Below are 20,851 nucleotides of genomic sequence, written 5' to 3'. Positions count from 1 at the left end.
TTAGAAAATTCAAAAATAAATGCAAAAAAATTCTAAAAATTAAAAAACATCATCCAGGCTTCATTTCAAGACGAAACGGGTCAGGACAAGCCGAAAAATAGAGAAGAAAAAAAATTTCCTTCCGATCCGTTCGAACCCGACCGGAGTTAGAAAATTCAATAATAAATGCAAAAAAATTTTAAAAATTAAAAAACATCATCCAGGCTTCATTTCAAGCCGAAACGGGTCAGGACAGGCCCAAACATAGAGATGAAAAAAAATTTCCTTCCGATCCGTTCAAACCCGACCCGAGTTAGAAAATTCAACAATAAATGCAAAAAAATTCTAAAAATTAAAAAACATCATCCAGGCTTCATTTCAAGACGAAACGGGTCAGGACAAGCCGAAAAATAGAGAAGAAAAAAAATTTCCTTCCGATCCGTTCGAACCCGACCGGAGTTAGAAAATTCAATAATAAATGCAAAAAAATTCCAAAAATTAAAAAGCATCAGCCAGGCTTCATTTCTAGACGAAACGGGTCAGGACAGGCCGAAAAATAGAGAAAAAAAAAAATTTCCTTCCCATCCGTTCGAACCCGACCCGAGTTAGAAAATTCAAAAGTAAATGCAAAAAAATTCTAAAAATTAAAAAACATCATCCAGGCTTCATTTCAAGACGAAACGAGTCAGGACAGACCGAAAAATAGAGAAGAAAAAAAATTTCCTTCCGATCCGTTCGAACCCGACCCGAGTTAGAAAATTCAAAAATAAATGCAAAAAAATTCTAAAAATTAAAAAACATCATCCAGGCTTCATTTCAAGACGAAACGGGTCAGGACAGGCCCAAACATAGAGAAGAAAAAAAATTTCCTTCCTATCCGTTCGAACCCGACCCTAGTTAGAAAATTCAAAAATAAAAGCAAAAAAATTTTAAAAATTAAAAAACCTCGTGAAGGCTTCATTTCAAGAATAAACGGGTCAGGACAGGCCAAAAAATAGAAGAGAAAAAAAATTTCCTTCCTATCCGTTCGAACCAGACCCGAGTTAGAAAATTCAAAAGTAAATGCAAAAAAATTCTAAAAATTAAAAAACATCATCCAGGCTTCATTTCAAGACGAAACGGGTCAGGACAGGCCGAAAAATAGAGAAGAAAAAAAATTTCCTTCCGATCCGTTCGAACCCGACCTGAGTTAGAAAATTCAACAATAAATGCAAAAAAATTCTAAAAATTAAAAAACATCATACAGGCTTCATTTCAAGACGAAATAGGTCAGGACAGGCCCAAAAATACAGAAGAAAAAAAATTTCCTTCCTATCCGTTCGAACCCGACCCTAGTTAGAAAATTCAAAAATAAATGCAAAAAAATTTTAAAAATTAAAAAACATCGTCTCGGCTTCATTTCAAGAATAAACAGGTCAGGACAAGCCCAAAAATACAGAAGAAAAAATATTTCCTTCCTATCCGTTCGAACCCGACCCGAGTTAGAAAATTAAAAAATAAATGCAAAAAAATTCTAAAAATTAAAAAACTTCGTCCAGGCTTCATTTCAAGACGAAACGGGTCAGGACAGGCCCAAAACTACAGAAGAAAAAAAATTTCCTTCCGATCCGTTCGAAACCGACCCTAGTTAGAAAATTCAAAAATAAATGCAAAAAAAATTTAAAAATTAAAAAACAGCATACAGGCTTCATTTCAAGAATAAATGGGTCTGGACAGGCCAAAATATAGAGAAGAAAAAAAATTTCCTTCCTATCTGTTCGAACCCGACCCGAGTTAGAAAATTCAAAAATAAATGCAAAAAAATTCTAAAAATTAAAAAACATCATCCAGGCTTCATTTCAAGACGAAACGGGTCAGGACAGGCCGAAAAATAGAGAAGAAAAAAAATTTCCTTCCTATCTGTTCGAACCAGACCCGAGTTAGAAAATTCAAAAGTAAATGTAAAAAAATTCTAAAAATTAAAAAACATCATCCAGGCTTCATTTCAAGACGAAACGGGTCAGGACAGGCCGAAAAATAGATAAGAAAAAAAATTTCCTTCCGATCCGTTCAAACCCAACCCGAGTTAGAAAATTGAACAATAAATGCAAAAAAATTCTAAAAATTAAAAAACATCATCCAGGCTTCATTTCAAGACGAAACGGGTCAGGACAGGCCCAAAAATACAGAAGAAAAAAAATTTCCTTCCGATCCGTTCGAACCCGACCCTAGTTAGAAAATTCAAAAATAAATGCAAAAAAAATTTAAAAATTAAAAAACATCATACAGGCTTCATTTCAAGAATAAACGGGTCAGGACAGGCGAAAATATAGGGAAAAAAAAAATTTCCTTCCTATCCGTTCGAACCAGACCCGAGTTAGAAAATTCAAAAGTAAATGCAAAAAAATTCTAAAAATTAAAAAACATCATCCAGGCTTCATTTCAAGACGAAACGGGTCAGGACAGGCCGAAAAATAGAGAAGAAAAAAAATTTCCTTCCGATCCGTTCGAACCCGACCCGAGTTAGAAAATTCAACAATAAATGCAAAAAAATTCTAAAAATTAAAAAACACCATCCAGGCTTCATTTCAAGACGAAATAGGTCAGGACAGGCCCAAAAATACAGAAGAAAAAAAAATTCCTTCCTATCCGTTCGAACACGACCCTAGTTAGAAAATTCAAAAATAAATGCAAAAAAATTTAAAAAATTAAAAAACATCGTCTCGGCTTCATTTCAAGAATAAACAGGTCAGGACAAGCCCAAAAATACAGAAGAAAAAATATTTCCTTCCTATCCGTTCGAACCCGACCCGAGTTAGAAAATTAAAAAATAAATGCAAAAAAATTCTAAAAATTAAAAAACTTCGTCCAGGCTTCATTTCAAGACGAAACGGGTCAGGACAGGCCCAAAACTACAGAAGAAAAAAAATTTCCTTCCGATCCGTTCGAAACCGACCCTAGTTAGAAAATTCAAAAATAAATGCAAAAAAAATTTAAAAATTAAAAAACAGCATACAGGCTTCATTTCAAGAATAAATGGGTCTGGACAGGCCAAAATATAGAGAAGAAAAAAAATTTCCTTCCTATCTGTTCGAACCCGACCCGAGTTAGAAAATTCAAAAATAAATGCAAAAAAATTCTAAAAATTAAAAAACATGAGCCAGGCTTCATTTCTAGACGAAACGGGTCAGGACAGGCCGAAAAATAGAGAAAAAAAAAATTCCTTCCTATCTATTCGAACCAGACCCGAGTTAGAAAATTCAAAAGTAAATGTAAAAAAATTCTAAAAATTAAAAAACATCATCCAGGCTTCATTTCAAGACGAAACGGGTCAGGACAGGCCGAAAAATAGAGAAGAAAAAAAATTTCCTTCCGATCCGTTCAAACCCAACCCGAGTTAGAAAATTGAACAATAAATGCAAAAAAATTCTAAAAATTAAAAAACATCATCCAGGCTTCATTTCAAGACGAAACGGGTCAGGACAGGCCCAAAAATACAGAAGAAAAAAAATTTCCTTCCGATCCGTTCGAACCCGACCCTAGTTAGAAAATTCAAAAATAAATGCAAAAAAAATTTAAAAATTAAAAAACATCATACAGGCTTCATTTCAAGAATAAACGGGTCAGGACAGGCGAAAATATAGGGAAAAAAAAAATTTCCTTCCTATCCGTTCGAACCAGACCCGAGTTAGAAAATTCAAAAGTAAATGCAAAAAAATTCTAAAAATTAAAAAACATCATCCAGGCTTCATTTCAAGACGAAACCTGTCAGGACAGGCCGAAAAATAGAGAAGAAAAAAAATTTCCTTCCGATCCGTTCAAACCCAACCCGAGTTAGAAAATTGAACAATAAATGCAAAAAAATTCTAAAATTAAAAAACATCATCCAGGCTTCATTTCAAGACGAAACGGGTCAGGACAGGCCCAAAAATACAGAAGAAAAAAAATTTCCTTCCGATCCGTTCGAACCCGACCCTAGTTAGAAAATTCAAAAATAAATGCAAAAAAAATTTAAAAATTAAAAAACATCATACAGGCTTCATTTCAAGAATAAACGGGTCAGGACAGGCGAAAATATAGGGAAAAAAAAAATTTCCTTCCTATCCGTTCGAACCAGACCCGAGTTAGAAAATTCAAAAATAAATGCAAAAAAATTCTAAAAATTAAAAAACATGAGCCAAGCTTCATTTCTAGACGAAACGGGTCAGGACAGGCCGAAAAATAGAGAAGAAAAAAAATTTCCTTCCGATCCGTTCAAACCCAACCCGAGTTAGAAAATTGAACAATAAATGCAAAAAAATTCTAAAATTAAAAAACATCATCCAGGCTTCATTTCAAGACGAAACGGGTCAGGACAGGCCCAAAAATACAGAAGAAAAAAAATTTCCTTCCGATCCGTTCGAACCCGACCCTAGTTAGAAAATTCAAAAATAAATGCAAAAAAAATTTAAAAATTAAAAAACATCATACAGGCTTCATTTCAAGAATAAACGGGTCAGGACAGGCGAAAATATAGGGAAAAAAAAAATTTCCTTCCTATCCGTTCGAACCAGACCCGAGTTAGAAAATTCAAAAGTAAATGCAAAAAAATTCTAAAAATTAAAAAACATCATCCAGGCATCATTTCAAGACGAAACGGGTCAGGACAGGCCGAAAAATAGAGAAGAAAAAAAATTTCCTTCCGATCCGTTCGAACCCGACCCGAGTTAGAAAATTCAACAATAAATGCAAAAAAATTCTAAAAATTAGAAAACACCATCCAGGCTTCATTTCAAGACGAAATAGGTCAGGACAGGCCCAAAAATACAGAAGAAAAAAAATTTCCTTCCTATCCGTTCGAACCCGACCCTAGTTAGAAAATTCAAAAATAAATGCAAAAAAATTTAAAAAATTAAAAAACATCGTCTCGGCTTCATTTCAAGAATAAACAGGTCAGGACAAGCCCAAAAATACAGAAGAAAAAATATTTCCTTCCTATCCGTTCGAACCCGACCCGAGTTAGAAAATTAAAAAATAAATGCAAAAAAATTCTAAAAATTAAAAAACTTCGTCCAGGCTTCATTTCAAGACGAAACGGGTCAGGACAGGCCCAAAACTACAGAAGAAAAAAAATTTCCTTCCGATCCGTTCGAAACCGACCCTAGTTAGAAAATTCAAAAATAAATGCAAAAAAAATTTAAAAATTAAAAAACAGCATACAGGCTTCATTTCAAGAATAAATGGGTCTGGACAGGCCAAAATATAGAGAAGAAAAAAAATTTCCTTCCTATCTGTTCGAACCCGACCCGAGTTAGAAAATTCAAAAATAAATGCAAAAAAATTCTAAAAATTAAAAAACATCATCCAGGCTTCATTTCAAGACGAAACGGGTCAGGACAGGCCGAAAAATAGAGAAGAAAAAAAATTTCCTTCCTATCTGTTCGAACCAGACCCGAGTTAGAAAATTCAAAAGTAAATGTAAAAAAATTCTAAAAATTAAAAAACATCATCCAGGCTTCATTTCAAGACGAAACGGGTCAGGACAGGCCGAAAAATAGAGAAGAAAAAAAATTTCCTTCCGATCCGTTCAAACCCAACCCGAGTTAGAAAATTGAACAATAAATGCAAAAAAATTCTAAAAATTAAAAAACATCATCCAGGCTTCATTTCAAGACGAAACGGGTCAGGACAGGCCCAAAAATACAGAAGAAAAAAAATTTCCTTCCGATCCGTTCGAACCCGACCCTAGTTAGAAAATTCAAAAATAAATGCAAAAAAAATTTAAAAATTAAAAAACATCATACAGGCTTCATTTCAAGAATAAACGGGTCAGGACAGGCGAAAATATAGGGAAAAAAAAAATTTCCTTCCTATCCGTTCGAACCAGACCCGAGTTAGAAAATTCAAAAGTAAATGCAAAAAAATTCTAAAAATTAAAAAACATCATCCAGGCTTCATTTCAAGACGAAACGGGTCAGGACAGGCCGAAAAATAGAGAAGAAAAAAAATTTCCTTCCGATCCGTTCGAACCCGACCCGAGTTAGAAAATTCAACAATAAATGCAAAAAAATTCTAAAAATTAAAAAACACCATCCAGGCTTCATTTCAAGACGAAATAGGTCAGGACAGGCCCAAAAATACAGAAGAAAAAAAAATTCCTTCCTATCCGTTCGAACACGACCCTAGTTAGAAAATTCAAAAATAAATGCAAAAAAATTTAAAAAATTAAAAAACATCGTCTCGGCTTCATTTCAAGAATAAACAGGTCAGGACAAGCCCAAAAATACAGAAGAAAAAATATTTCCTTCCTATCCGTTCGAACCCGACCCGAGTTAGAAAATTAAAAAATAAATGCAAAAAAATTCTAAAAATTAAAAAACTTCGTCCAGGCTTCATTTCAAGACGAAACGGGTCAGGACAGGCCCAAAACTACAGAAGAAAAAAAATTTCCTTCCGATCCGTTCGAAACCGACCCTAGTTAGAAAATTCAAAAATAAATGCAAAAAAAATTTAAAAATTAAAAAACAGCATACAGGCTTCATTTCAAGAATAAATGGGTCTGGACAGGCCAAAATATAGAGAAGAAAAAAAATTTCCTTCCTATCTGTTCGAACCCGACCCGAGTTAGAAAATTCAAAAATAAATGCAAAAAAATTCTAAAAATTAAAAAACATGAGCCAGGCTTCATTTCTAGACGAAACGGGTCAGGACAGGCCGAAAAATAGAGAAAAAAAAAATTCCTTCCTATCTGTTCGAACCAGACCCGAGTTAGAAAATTCAAAAGTAAATGTAAAAAAATTCTAAAAATTAAAAAACATCATCCAGGCTTCATTTCAAGACGAAACGGGTCAGGACAGGCCGAAAAATAGAGAAGAAAAAAAATTTCCTTCCGATCCGTTCAAACCCAACCCGAGTTAGAAAATTGAACAATAAATGCAAAAAAATTCTAAAAATTAAAAAACATCATCCAGGCTTCATTTCAAGACGAAACGGGTCAGGACAGGCCCAAAAATACAGAAGAAAAAAAATTTCCTTCCGATCCGTTCGAACCCGACCCTAGTTAGAAAATTCAAAAATAAATGCAAAAAAAATTTAAAAATTAAAAAACATCATACAGGCTTCATTTCAAGAATAAACGGGTCAGGACAGGCGAAAATATAGGGAAAAAAAAAATTTCCTTCCTATCCGTTCGAACCAGACCCGAGTTAGAAAATTCAAAAGTAAATGCAAAAAAATTCTAAAAATTAAAAAACATGAGCCAAGCTTCATTTCTAGACGAAACGGGTCAGGACAGGCCGAAAAATAGAGAAGAAAAAAAATTTCCTTCCGATCCGTTCAAACCCAACCCGAGTTAGAAAATTGAACAATAAATGCAAAAAAATTCTAAAATTAAAAAACATCATCCAGGCTTCATTTCAAGACGAAACGGGTCAGGACAGGCCCAAAAATACAGAAGAAAAAAAATTTCCTTCCGATCCGTTCGAACCCGACCCTAGTTAGAAAATTCAAAAATAAATGCAAAAAAATTCTAAAAATTAAAAAACATCATCCAGGCTTCATTTCAAGACGAAACGGGTCAGGACAAGCCGAAAAATAGAGAAGAAAAAAAATTTCCTTCCGATCCGTTCGAACCCGACCGGAGTTAGAAAATTCAATAATAAATGCAAAAAAATTTTAAAAATTAAAAAACATCATCCAGGCTTCATTTCAAGCCGAAACGGGTCAGGACAGGCCCAAACATAGAGATGAAAAAAAATTTCCTTCCGATCCGTTCAAACCCGACCCGAGTTAGAAAATTCAACAATAAATGCAAAAAAATTCTAAAAATTAAAAAACATCATCCAGGCTTCATTTCAAGACGAAACGGGTCAGGACAAGCCGAAAAATAGAGAAGAAAAAAAATTTCCTTCCGATCCGTTCGAACCCGACCGGAGTTAGAAAATTCAATAATAAATGCAAAAAAATTCCAAAAATTAAAAAGCATCAGCCAGGCTTCATTTCTAGACGAAACGGGTCAGGACAGGCCGAAAAATAGAGAAAAAAAAAAATTTCCTTCCCATCCGTTCGAACCCGACCCGAGTTAGAAAATTCAAAAGTAAATGCAAAAAAATTCTAAAAATTAAAAAACATCATCCAGGCTTCATTTCAAGACGAAACGAGTCAGGACAGACCGAAAAATAGAGAAGAAAAAAAATTTCCTTCCGATCCGTTCGAACCCGACCCGAGTTAGAAAATTCAAAAATAAATGCAAAAAAATTCTAAAAATTAAAAAACATCATCCAGGCTTCATTTCAAGACGAAACGGGTCAGGACAGGCCCAAACATAGAGAAGAAAAAAAATTTCCTTCCTATCCGTTCGAACCCGACCCTAGTTAGAAAATTCAAAAATAAAAGCAAAAAAAATTTTAAAAATTAAAAAACCTCGTGAAGGCTTCATTTCAAGAATAAACGGGTCAGGACAGGCCAAAAAATAGAAGAGAAAAAAAATTTCCTTCCTATCCGTTCGAACCAGACCCGAGTTAGAAAATTCAAAAGTAAATGCAAAAAAATTCTAAAAATTAAAAAACATCATCCAGGCTTCATTTCAAGACGAAACGGGTCAGGACAGGCCGAAAAATAGAGAAGAAAAAAAATTTCCTTCCGATCCGTTCGAACCCGACCCGAGTTAGAAAATTCAACAATAAATGCAAAAAAATTCTAAAAATTAAAAAACATCATACAGGCTTCATTTCAAGACGAAATAGGTCAGGACAGGCCCAAAAATACAGAAGAAAAAAAATTTCCTTCCTATCCGTTCGAACCCGACCCTAGTTAGAAAATTCAAAAATAAATGCAAAAAAATTTTAAAAATTAAAAAACATCGTCTCGGCTTCATTTCAAGAATAAACAGGTCAGGACAAGCCCAAAAATACAGAAGAAAAAATATTTCCTTCCTATCCGTTCGAACCCGACCCGAGTTAGAAAATTAAAAAATAAATGCAAAAAAATTCTAAAAATTAAAAAACTTCGTCCAGGCTTCATTTCAAGACGAAACGGGTCAGGACAGGCCCAAAACTACAGAAGAAAAAAAATTTCCTTCCGATCCGTTCGAAACCGACCCTAGTTAGAAAATTCAAAAATAAATGCAAAAAAAATTTAAAAATTAAAAAACAGCATACAGGCTTCATTTCAAGAATAAATGGGTCTGGACAGGCCAAAATATAGAGAAGAAAAAAAATTTCCTTCCTATCCGTTCGAACCCGACCCGAGTTAGAAAATTCAAAAATAAATGCAAAAAAATTCTAAAAATTAAAAAACATCATCCAGGCTTCATTTCAAGACGAAACGGGTCAGGACAGGCCGAAAAATAGAGAAGAAAAAAAATTTCCTTCCTATCTGTTCGAACCAGACCCGAGTTAGAAAATTCAAAAGTAAATGTAAAAAAATTCTAAAAATTAAAAAACATCATCCAGGCTTCATTTCAAGACGAAACGGGTCAGGACAGGCCGAAAAATAGAGAAGAAAAAAAATTTCCTTCCGATCCGTTCAAACCCAACCCGAGTTAGAAAATTGAACAATAAATGCAAAAAAATTCTAAAAATTAAAAAACATCATCCAGGCTTCATTTCAAGACGAAACGGGTCAGGACAGGCCCAAAAATACAGAAGAAAAAAAATTTCCTTCCGATCCGTTCGAACCCGACCCTAGTTAGAAAATTCAAAAATAAATGCAAAAAAAATTTAAAAATTAAAAAACATCATACAGGCTTCATTTCAAGAATAAACGGGTCAGGACAGGCGAAAATATAGGGAAAAAAAAAATTTCCTTCCTATCCGTTCGAACCAGACCCGAGTTAGAAAATTCAAAAGTAAATGCAAAAAAATTCTAAAAATTAAAAAACATCATCCAGGCTTCATTTCAAGACGAAACGGGTCAGGACAGGCCGAAAAATAGAGAAGAAAAAAAATTTCCTTCCGATCCGTTCGAACCCGACCCGAGTTAGAAAATTCAACAATAAATGCAAAAAAATTCTAAAAATTAAAAAACACCATCCAGGCTTCATTTCAAGACGAAATAGGTCAGGACAGGCCCAAAAATACAGAAGAAAAAAAAATTCCTTCCTATCCGTTCGAACACGACCCTAGTTAGAAAATTCAAAAATAAATGCAAAAAAATTTAAAAAATTAAAAAACATCGTCTCGGCTTCATTTCAAGAATAAACAGGTCAGGACAAGCCCAAAAATACAGAAGAAAAAATATTTCCTTCCTATCCGTTCGAACCCGACCCGAGTTAGAAAATTAAAAAATAAATGCAAAAAAATTCTAAAAATTAAAAAACTTCGTCCAGGCTTCATTTCAAGACGAAACGGGTCAGGACAGGCCCAAAACTACAGAAGAAAAAAAATTTCCTTCCGATCCGTTCGAAACCGACCCTAGTTAGAAAATTCAAAAATAAATGCAAAAAAAATTTAAAAATTAAAAAACAGCATACAGGCTTCATTTCAAGAATAAATGGGTCTGGACAGGCCAAAATATAGAGAAGAAAAAAAATTTCCTTCCTATCTGTTCGAACCCGACCCGAGTTAGAAAATTCAAAAATAAATGCAAAAAAATTCTAAAAATTAAAAAACATGAGCCAGGCTTCATTTCTAGACGAAACGGGTCAGGACAGGCCGAAAAATAGAGAAAAAAAAAATTCCTTCCTATCTGTTCGAACCAGACCCGAGTTAGAAAATTCAAAAGTAAATGTAAAAAAATTCTAAAAATTAAAAAACATCATCCAGGCTTCATTTCAAGACGAAACGGGTCAGGACAGGCCGAAAAATAGAGAAGAAAAAAAATTTCCTTCCGATCCGTTCAAACCCAACCCGAGTTAGAAAATTGAACAATAAATGCAAAAAAATTCTAAAAATTAAAAAACATCATCCAGGCTTCATTTCAAGACGAAACGGGTCAGGACAGGCCCAAAAATACAGAAGAAAAAAAATTTCCTTCCGATCCGTTCGAACCCGACCCTAGTTAGAAAATTCAAAAATAAATGCAAAAAAAATTTAAAAATTAAAAAACATCATACAGGCTTCATTTCAAGAATAAACGGGTCAGGACAGGCGAAAATATAGGGAAAAAAAAAATTTCCTTCCTATCCGTTCGAACCAGACCCGAGTTAGAAAATTCAAAAGTAAATGCAAAAAAATTCTAAAAATTAAAAAACATCATCCAGGCTTCATTTCAAGACGAAACCTGTCAGGACAGGCCGAAAAATAGAGAAGAAAAAAAATTTCCTTCCGATCCGTTCAAACCCAACCCGAGTTAGAAAATTGAACAATAAATGCAAAAAAATTCTAAAATTAAAAAACATCATCCAGGCTTCATTTCAAGACGAAACGGGTCAGGACAGGCCCAAAAATACAGAAGAAAAAAAATTTCCTTCCGATCCGTTCGAACCCGACCCTAGTTAGAAAATTCAAAAATAAATGCAAAAAAAATTTAAAAATTAAAAAACATCATACAGGCTTCATTTCAAGAATAAACGGGTCAGGACAGGCGAAAATATAGGGAAAAAAAAAATTTCCTTCCTATCCGTTCGAACCAGACCCGAGTTAGAAAATTCAAAAATAAATGCAAAAAAATTCTAAAAATTAAAAAACATGAGCCAAGCTTCATTTCTAGACGAAACGGGTCAGGACAGGCCGAAAAATAGAGAAGAAAAAAAATTTCCTTCCGATCCGTTCAAACCCAACCCGAGTTAGAAAATTGAACAATAAATGCAAAAAAATTCTAAAATTAAAAAACATCATCCAGGCTTCATTTCAAGACGAAACGGGTCAGGACAGGCCCAAAAATACAGAAGAAAAAAAATTTCCTTCCGATCCGTTCGAACCCGACCCTAGTTAGAAAATTCAAAAATAAATGCAAAAAAAATTTAAAAATTAAAAAACATCATACAGGCTTCATTTCAAGAATAAACGGGTCAGGACAGGCGAAAATATAGGGAAAAAAAAAATTTCCTTCCTATCCGTTCGAACCAGACCCGAGTTAGAAAATTCAAAAGTAAATGCAAAAAAATTCTAAAAATTAAAAAACATCATCCAGGCATCATTTCAAGACGAAACGGGTCAGGACAGGCCGAAAAATAGAGAAGAAAAAAAATTTCCTTCCGATCCGTTCGAACCCGACCCGAGTTAGAAAATTCAACAATAAATGCAAAAAAATTCTAAAAATTAAAAAACACCATCCAGGCTTCATTTCAAGACGAAATAGGTCAGGACAGGCCCAAAAATACAGAAGAAAAAAAATTTCCTTCCTATCCGTTCGAACCCGACCCTAGTTAGAAAATTCAAAAATAAATGCAAAAAAATTTTAAAAATTAAAAAACATCGTCTCGGCTTCATTTCAAGAATAAAGAGGTCAGGACAAGCCTAAAAATACAGAAGAAAAAATATTTCCTTCCTATCCGTTCGAACCCGACCCGAGTTTGAAAATTAAAAAATAAATGCAAAAAAATTCTAAAAATTAAAAAACTTCGTCCAGGCTTCATTTCAAGACGAAACGGGTCAGGACAGGCCGAAAACTAGAGAAGACAAAAAATTTCCTTCCGATCCGTTCGAACCCGACCCGAGTTAGAAAATTCAAAAATAAATGCAAAAAAATTCTAAAAATTAAAAAACATCATCCCATTTCAAGCCGAAACGGGTCAGGACAGGCCCAAACATAGAGAAGAAAAAAAATTTCCTTCCTATCCGTTCGAACCCGACCCTAGTTAGAAAATTCAAAAATAAATGCAAAAAAATTTTAAAAATTAAAAAACTTCAACCAGGCTTCATTTCAAGAATAAACGGGTCAGGACTGGCCAAAAAATAGAGAAGAAAAAAAATTTCCTTCCTATCCGTTCGAACCCGACCCGAGTTAGAAAATTCAAAAATAAATGCAAAAAAATTCTAAAAATTAAAAAACATCAGCCAGGCTTCATTTCTAGACGAAACGGGTCAGGACAGACCGAAAAATAGAGAAAAAAAAAATTTCCTTCCTATCCGTTCGAACCCGACCCGAGTTAGAAAATTAAAAAGTAAATGAAAAAAAATTCTAAAAATTAAAAAACATCATCCAGGCTTCATTTCAAGACGAAACGGGTCAGGACAGGCCGAAAAATAGAGAAGAAAAAAAATTTCCTTCCGATCCCTTCGAACCCGACCCGAGTTAGAAAATTCAAAAATAAATGCAAAAAAATTCTAAAAATTGAAAAACATCATCCAAGCTTCATTTCAAGACGAAACGGGTCAGGACAGGCCCAAACATAGAGATGAAAAAAAATTTCCTTCCGATCCGTTCGAACCCGACCCAAGTTAGAAAATTCAAAAATAAATGCATAAAAATTTTAAAAATTAAAAAACATCATACAGGCTTCATTTCAAGAATAAACGGGTCAGGACAGGCCGAAAAATGGAGAAGAAAAAAAATTTCCTTCCAATCCGTTCGAACCCGACCCGAGTTAGAAAATTCAAAAAGAAATGCAAAAAAATTCCAAAAATTAAAAAGCATCTGCCAGGCTTCATTTCTAGACGAAACGGGTCAGGACAGGCAGAAAAATAGAGAAAAAAAAAATTTCCTTCCTATCCGTTCGAACCCGACCCGAGTTAGAAAATTCAAAAGTAAATGCAAAAAAATTCTAAAAATTAAAAAACATCATCCAGGCTTCATTTCAAGACGAAACGGGTCAGGACAGACCGAAAAATAGAGAAGAAAGAAAATTTCCTTCCGATCCGTTCGAACCCGACCCGAGTTAGAAAATTCAAAAATAAATGCAAAAAAATTCTAAAAATTAAAAAACATCATCCAGGCTTCATTTCAAGACGAAACGGGTCAGGACAGACTGAAAAATAGAGAAGAAAGAAAATTTCCTTCCTATCTGTTCGAACCAGACCCGAGTTAGAAAATTCAAAAGTAAATGTAAAAAAATTCTAAAAATTAAAAAACATCATCCAGGCTTCATTTCAAGACGATACGGGTCAGGACAGGCCGAAAAATAGAGAAGAAAAAAAATTTCCTTCCGATCCGTTCAAACCCAACCCGAGTTAGAAAATTGAACAATAAATGCAAAAAAATTCTAAAAATTAAAAAACATCATCCAGGCTTCATTTCAAGACGAAACGGGTCAGGACAGGCCCAAAAATACAGAAGAAAAAAAATTTCCTTCCGATCCGTTCGAACCCGACCCTAGTTAGAAAATTCAAAAATAAATGCAAAAAAAATTTAAAAATTAAAAAACATCATACAGGCTTCATTTCAAGAATAAACGGGTCAGGACAGGCGAAAATATAGGGAAAAAAAAAAATTTCCTTCCTATCCGTTCGGACCAGACCCGAGTTAGAAAATTCAAAAGTAAATGCAAAAAAATTCTAAAAATTAAAAAACATCATCCAGGCTTCATTTCAAGACGAAACGGGTCAGGACAGGCCGAAAAATAGAGAAGAAAAAAAATTTCCTTCCAATCCGTTCGAACCCGACCCGAGTTAGAAAATTCAACAATAAATGCAAAAAAATTCTAAAAATTAAAAAACACCATCCAGGCTTCATTTCAAGACGAAATAGGTCAGGACAGGCCCAAAAATACAGAAGAAAAAAAAATTCCTTCCTATCCGTTCGAACCCGACCCTAGTTAGAAAATTGAAAAATAAATTGAAAAAAATTTAAAAAATTAAAAAACATCGTCTCGGCTTCATTTCAAGAATAAACAGGTCAGGACAAGCCCAAAAATACAGAAGAAAAAATATTTCCTTCCTATCCGTTCGAACCCGACCCGAGTTAGAAAATTAAAAAATAAATGCAAAAAAATTCTAAAAATGAAAAAACTTCGTCCAGGCTTCATTTCGAGACGAAACGGGTCAGGACAAGCCCAAAACTACAGAAGAAAAAAAATTTCCTTCCGATCCGTTCGAAACCGACCCTAGTTAGAAAATTCAAAAATAAATGCAAAAAAAATTTAAAAATTAAAAAACAGCATACAGGCTTCATTTCAAGAATAAATGGGTCTGGACAGGCCAAAATATAGAGAAGAAAAAAAATTTCCTTCCTATCTGTTCGAACCCGACCCGAGTTAGAAAATTCAAAAATAAATGCAAAAAAATTCTAAAAATTAAAAAACATGAGCCAGGCTTCATTTCTAGACGAAACGGGTCAGGACAGGCCGAAAAATAGAGAAAAAAAAAATTCCTTCCTATCTGTTCGAACCAGACCCGAGTTAGAAAATTCAAAAGTAAATGTAAAAAAATTCTAAAAATTAAAAAACATCATCCAGGCTTCATTTCAAGACGAAACGGGTCAGGACAGGCCGAAAAATAGAGAAGAAAAAAAATTTCCTTCCGATCCGTTCAAACCCAACCCGAGTTAGAAAATTGAACAATAAATGCAAAAAAATTCTAAAAATTAAAAAACATCATCCAGGCTTCATTTCAAGACGAAACGGGTCAGGACAGGACCAAAAATACAAAAGAAAAAAAATTTCCTTCCGATCCGTTCGAACCCGACCCTAGTTAGAAAATTCAAAAATAAATGCAAAAAAAATTTAAAAATTAAAAAACATCATACAGGCTTCATTTCAAGAATAAACGGGTCAGGACAGGCGAAAATATAGGGAAAAAAAAAATTTCCTTCCTATCCGTTCGAACCAGACCCGAGTTAGAAAATTCAAAAGTAAATGCAAAAAAATTCTAAAAATTAAAAAACATCATCCAGGCTTCATTTCAAGACGAAACGGGTCAGGACAGGCCGAAAAATAGAGAAGAAAAAAAATTTCCTTCCGATCCGTTCGAACCCGACCCGAGTTAGAAAATTCAACAATAAATGCAAAAAAATTCTAAAAATTAAAAAACACCATCCAGGCTTCATTTCAAGACGAAATAGGTCAGGACAGGCCCAAAAATACAGAAGAAAAAAAATTTCCTTCCTATCCGTTCGAACCCGACCCTAGTTAGAAAATTCAAAAATAAATGCAAAAAAATTTTAAAAATTAAAAAACATCGTCTCGGCTTCATTTCAAGAATAAACAGGTCAGGACAAGCCCAAAAATACAGAAGAAAAAATATTTCCTTCCTATCCGTTCGAACCCGACCCGAGTTTGAAAATTAAAAAATAAATGCAAAAAAATTCTAAAAATTAAAAAACTTCGTCCAGGCTTCATTTCAAGACGAAACGGGTCAGGACAGGCCGAAAACTAGAGAAGACAAAAAATTTCCTTCCGATCCGTTCGAACCCGACCCGAGTTAGAAAATTCAAAAATAAATGCAAAAAAATTCTAAAAATTAAAAAACATCATCCAGGCTTCATTTCAAGCCGAAACGGGTCAGGACAGGCCCAAACATAGAGAAGAAAAAAAATTTCCTTCCTATCCGTTCGAACCCGACCCTAGTTAGAAAATTCAAAAATAAATGCAAAAAAATTTTAAAAATTAAAAAACTTCAACCAGGCTTCATTTCAAGAATAAACGGGTCAGGACTGGCCAAAAAATAGAGAAGAAAAAAAATTTCCTTCCTATCCGTTCGAACCCGACCCGAGTTAGAAAATTCAAAAATAAATGCAAAAAAATTCTAAAAATTAAAAAACATCAGCCAGGCTTCATTTCTAGACGAAACGGGTCAGGACAGACCGAAAAATAGAGAAAAAAAAAATTTCCTTCCTATCCGTTCGAACCCGACCCGAGTTAGAAAATTAGAAAGTAAATGAAAAAAAATTCTAAAAATTAAAAAACATCATCCAGGCTTCATTTCAAGACGAAACGGGTCAGGACAGGCCGAAAAATAGAGAAGAAAAAAAATTTCCTTCCGATCCCTTCGAACCCGACCCGAGTTAGAAAATTCAAAAATAAATGCAAAAAAATTCTAAAAATTGAAAAACATCATCCAAGCTTCATTTCAAGACGAAACCGGTCAGGACAGGCCCAAACATAGAGAAGAAAAAAAATTTCCTTCCGATCCGTTCGAACCCGACCCGAGTTAGAAAATTCAAAAAGAAATGCAAAAAAATTCCAAAAATTAAAAAGCATCAGCCAGGCTTCATTTCTAGACGAAACGGGTCAGGACAGGCAGAAACATAGAGAAAAAAAAATTTCCTTCCTATCCGTTCGAACCCGACCCGAGTTAGAAAATTCAAAAGTAAATGCAAAAAAATTCTAAAAATTAAAAAACATCATCCAGGCTTCATTTCAAGACGAAACGGGTCAGGACAGACCGAAAAATAGAGAAGAAAGAAAATTTCCTTCCGATCCGTTCGAACCCGACCCGAGTTAGAAAATTCAAAAATAAATGCAAAAAAATTCTAAAAATTAAAAAACATCATCCAGGCTTCATTTCAAGACGAAACGGGTCAGGACAGACCGAAAAATAGAGAAGAAAGAAAATTTCCTTCCGATCCGTTCGAACCCGACCCGAGTTAGAAAATTCAAAAATAAATGCAAAAAAATTCTAAAAATTAAAAAACATCATCCAGGCTTCATTTCAAGACGAAACGGGTCAGGACAGACCGAAAAATAGAGAAGAAAGAAAATTTCCTTCCGATCCGTTCGAACCTGACCCGAGTTAGAAAATTAAAAAATAAATGCAAAAAAATTCTAAAAATTAAAAAACATCATCCAGGTTTCATTTCAAGACAAAACGGGTCAGGACAGGCCGAAAAATAGAGAAAAAAAAATTTTCCTTCCTATCCATTCGAACCCGACCCGAGTTAGAAAATTCAAAAATAAATGCAAAAAAATTCTAAAAATTAAAAAACATTAGCCAGGCTTCATTTCTAGACGAAACGGGTCAGGACAGGCCGAAAAATAGAGAAAAAAATTTTTTCCTTCCTATCCGTTCGAACCTGACCCGAGTTAGAAAATTCAAAAATAAACGCAAAAAAATTCTAAAAATTAAAAAACATCAGCCAGGCTTCATTTCTAGACGAAACGGGTCAGGACAGGCCGAAAAATAGAGAAAAAAAAAATTTCCATCCTATCCGTTCGAACCTGACCCGAGTTAGAAAATTCAAAAGTAAATGCAAAAAAATTCTAAAAATTAAAAAACATCATCCAGGCTTCATTTCAAGACGAAACGGGTCAGGACAGGCCGAAAAATAGAGAAGAAAAAAAATTTCCTTCCGATCCGTTCGAACCCGACCCGAGTTAGAAAATTAAAAAATAAATGCAAAAAAATTCTAAAAATTAAAAAACATCATCCAGGTTTCATTTCAAGAAAAAACGGGTCAGGACAGGCCGAAAAATAGAGAAAAAAAAATTTTCCTTCCTATCCATTCGAACCCGACCCGAGTTAGAAAATTCAAAAATAAATGCAAAAAAATTCTAAAAATTAAAAAACATTAGCCAGGCTTCATTTCTAGACGAAACGGGTCAGGACAGGCCGAAAAATAGAGAAAAAAATTTTTTCCTTCCTATCCGTTCGAACCTGACCCGAGTTAGAAAATTCAAAAATAAACGCAAAAAAATTCTAAAAATTAAAAAACATCAGCCAGGCTTCATTTCTAGACGAAACGGGTCAGGACAGGCCGAAAAATAGAGAAAAAAAAAATTTCCTTCCTATCCGTTCGAACCTGACCCGAGTTAGAAAATTCAAAAGTAAATGCAAAAAAATTCTAAAAATTAAAAAACATCATCCAGGCTTCATTTCAAGACGAAACGGGTCAGGATAGGCCGAAAACTAGAGAAGTCAAAAAATTTCCTTCCGATCCGTTCGAACCCGACCCGAGTTAGAAAATTCAAAAATAAATGCAAAAAAATTCTAAAAATTAAAAAACATCATCCAGGCTTCATTTCAAGCCGAAATGGGTCAGGACAGGCCCAAACATAGAGAAGAAAAAAAATTTCCTTCCTATCCGTTCGAACCCGACCCGAGTTAGAAAATTAAAAAATAAATGCAAAAAAAATTCTAAAAATTAAAAAACATCATCCAGGTTTCATTTCAAGACAAAACGGGTCAGGACAGGCCGAAAAATAGAGAAAAAAAAATTTTCCTTCCTATCCATTCGAACCCGACCCGAGTTAGAAAATTCAAAAATAAATGCAAAAAAATTCTAAAAATTAAAAAACATTAACCAGGCTTCATTTCTAGACGAAACGGGTCAGGACGGGCCGAAAAATAGAGAAAAAAATTTTTTCCTTCCTATCCGTTCGAACCTGACCCGAGTTAGAAAATTCAAAAATAAACGCAAAAAAATTCTAAAAATTAAAAAACATCAGCCAGGCTTCATTTCTAGACGAAACGGGTCAGAACAGGCCGAAAAATAGAGAAAAAAAAATTTCCATCCTATCCGTTCGAACCTGACCCGAGTTAGAAAATTCAAAAGTAAATGCAAAAAAATTCTAAAAATTAAAAAACATCATCCAGGCTTCATTTCAAGACGAAACGGGTCAGGACAGGCCGAAAAATAGAGAAGAAAAAAAATTTCCTTCCGATCCGTTCGAACCCGACCCGAGTTAGAAAATTAAAAAATAAATGCAAAAAAATTCTAAAAATTAAAAAACATCATCCAGGTTTCATTTCAAGAAAAAACGGGTCAGGACAGGCCGAAAAATAGAGAAAAAAAAATTTTCCTTCCTATCCATTCGAACCCGACCCGAGTTAGAAAATTCAAAAATAAATGCAAAAAAATTCTAAAAATTAAAAAACATTAGCCAGGCTTCATTTCTAGACGAAACGGGTCAGGACAGGCCGAAAAATAGAGAAAAAATTTTTTTCCTTCCTATCCGTTCGAACCTGACCCGAGTTAGAAAATTCAAAAATAAACGCAAAAAAATTCTAAAAATTAAAAAACATCAGCCAGGCTTCATTTCTAGACGAAACGGGTCAGGACAGGCCGAAAAATAGAGAAAAAAAAAATTTCCTTCCTATCCGTTCGAACCTGACCCGAGTTAGAAAATTCAAAAGTAAATGCAAAAAAATTCTAAAAATTAAAAAACATCATCCAAGCTTCATTTCAAGACGAAACGGGTCAGGACAGGCCGAAAAATAGAGAAGAAAAAAAATTTCCTTCCGATCCGTTCAAACCCGACCCGAGTTAGAAAATTGAACAATAAATGCAAAAAAATTCTAAAAATTAAAAAACATCATCCAGGCTTCATTTCAAGACGAAACGGGTCAGGACAGGCCCAAAAATAGAGAAGAAAAAAAATTTCCTTCCGATCCGTTCGAACCCGACCCGAGTTAGAAAATTCAAAAATAAATGCAAAAAAATTCTAAAAATTAAAAAACTTCGTCCAGGCTTCATTTCAAGAATAAACGGGTCAGGACTGGCCGAAAAATAGAGAAGAAAAAAAATTTCCTTCCGATCCGTTCGAACCTGACCCGAGTTAGAAAATTCAACAATAAATGCAAAAAAATTCTAAAAATTAAAAAACATCATCCAGGCTTCATTTCAAGACGAAACGGGTCAGGATAGGCCGAAAACTAGAGAAGTCAAAAAATTTCCTTCCGATCCGTTCGAACCCGACCCGAGTTAGAAAATTCAAAAATAAATGCAAAAAAATTCTAAAAATTAAAAAACATCATCCAGGCTTCATTTCAAGCCGAAATGGGTCAGGACAGGCCCAAACATAGAGAAGAAAAAAAATTTCCTTCCTATCCGTTCGAACTCGACCCTAATTAGAAAATTCAAAAATAAATGCAAAATAATTTTAAAAATTAAAAAACTTCATCCAGGCTTCATTTCAAGAATAAACGGGTCAGGACAGGCCAAAAAATAGAGAAGAAAAAAAATTTCCTTCCAATCCCTTCGAACCCGACCCGAGTTAGAAAATTCAAAAATAAATGCAAAAAAATTCTAAAAATTAAAAAACATCAGCCAGGCTTCATTTCTAGACGAAACGGGTCAGGACAGGCCAAAAAATAGAGAAAAAAAAAATTTCCTTCCTATCCGTTCGAACCCGACCCGAGTTAGAAAATTAAAAAGTAAA

The sequence above is a fragment of the Quercus robur genome, chromosome 12 (genome assembly GCF_932294415.1).
Source record: "Quercus robur chromosome 12, dhQueRobu3.1, whole genome shotgun sequence".
Taxonomy (NCBI): Eukaryota; Viridiplantae; Streptophyta; class Magnoliopsida; order Fagales; family Fagaceae; genus Quercus; species Quercus robur.
This window is presented reverse-complemented; position numbering follows the sequence as displayed.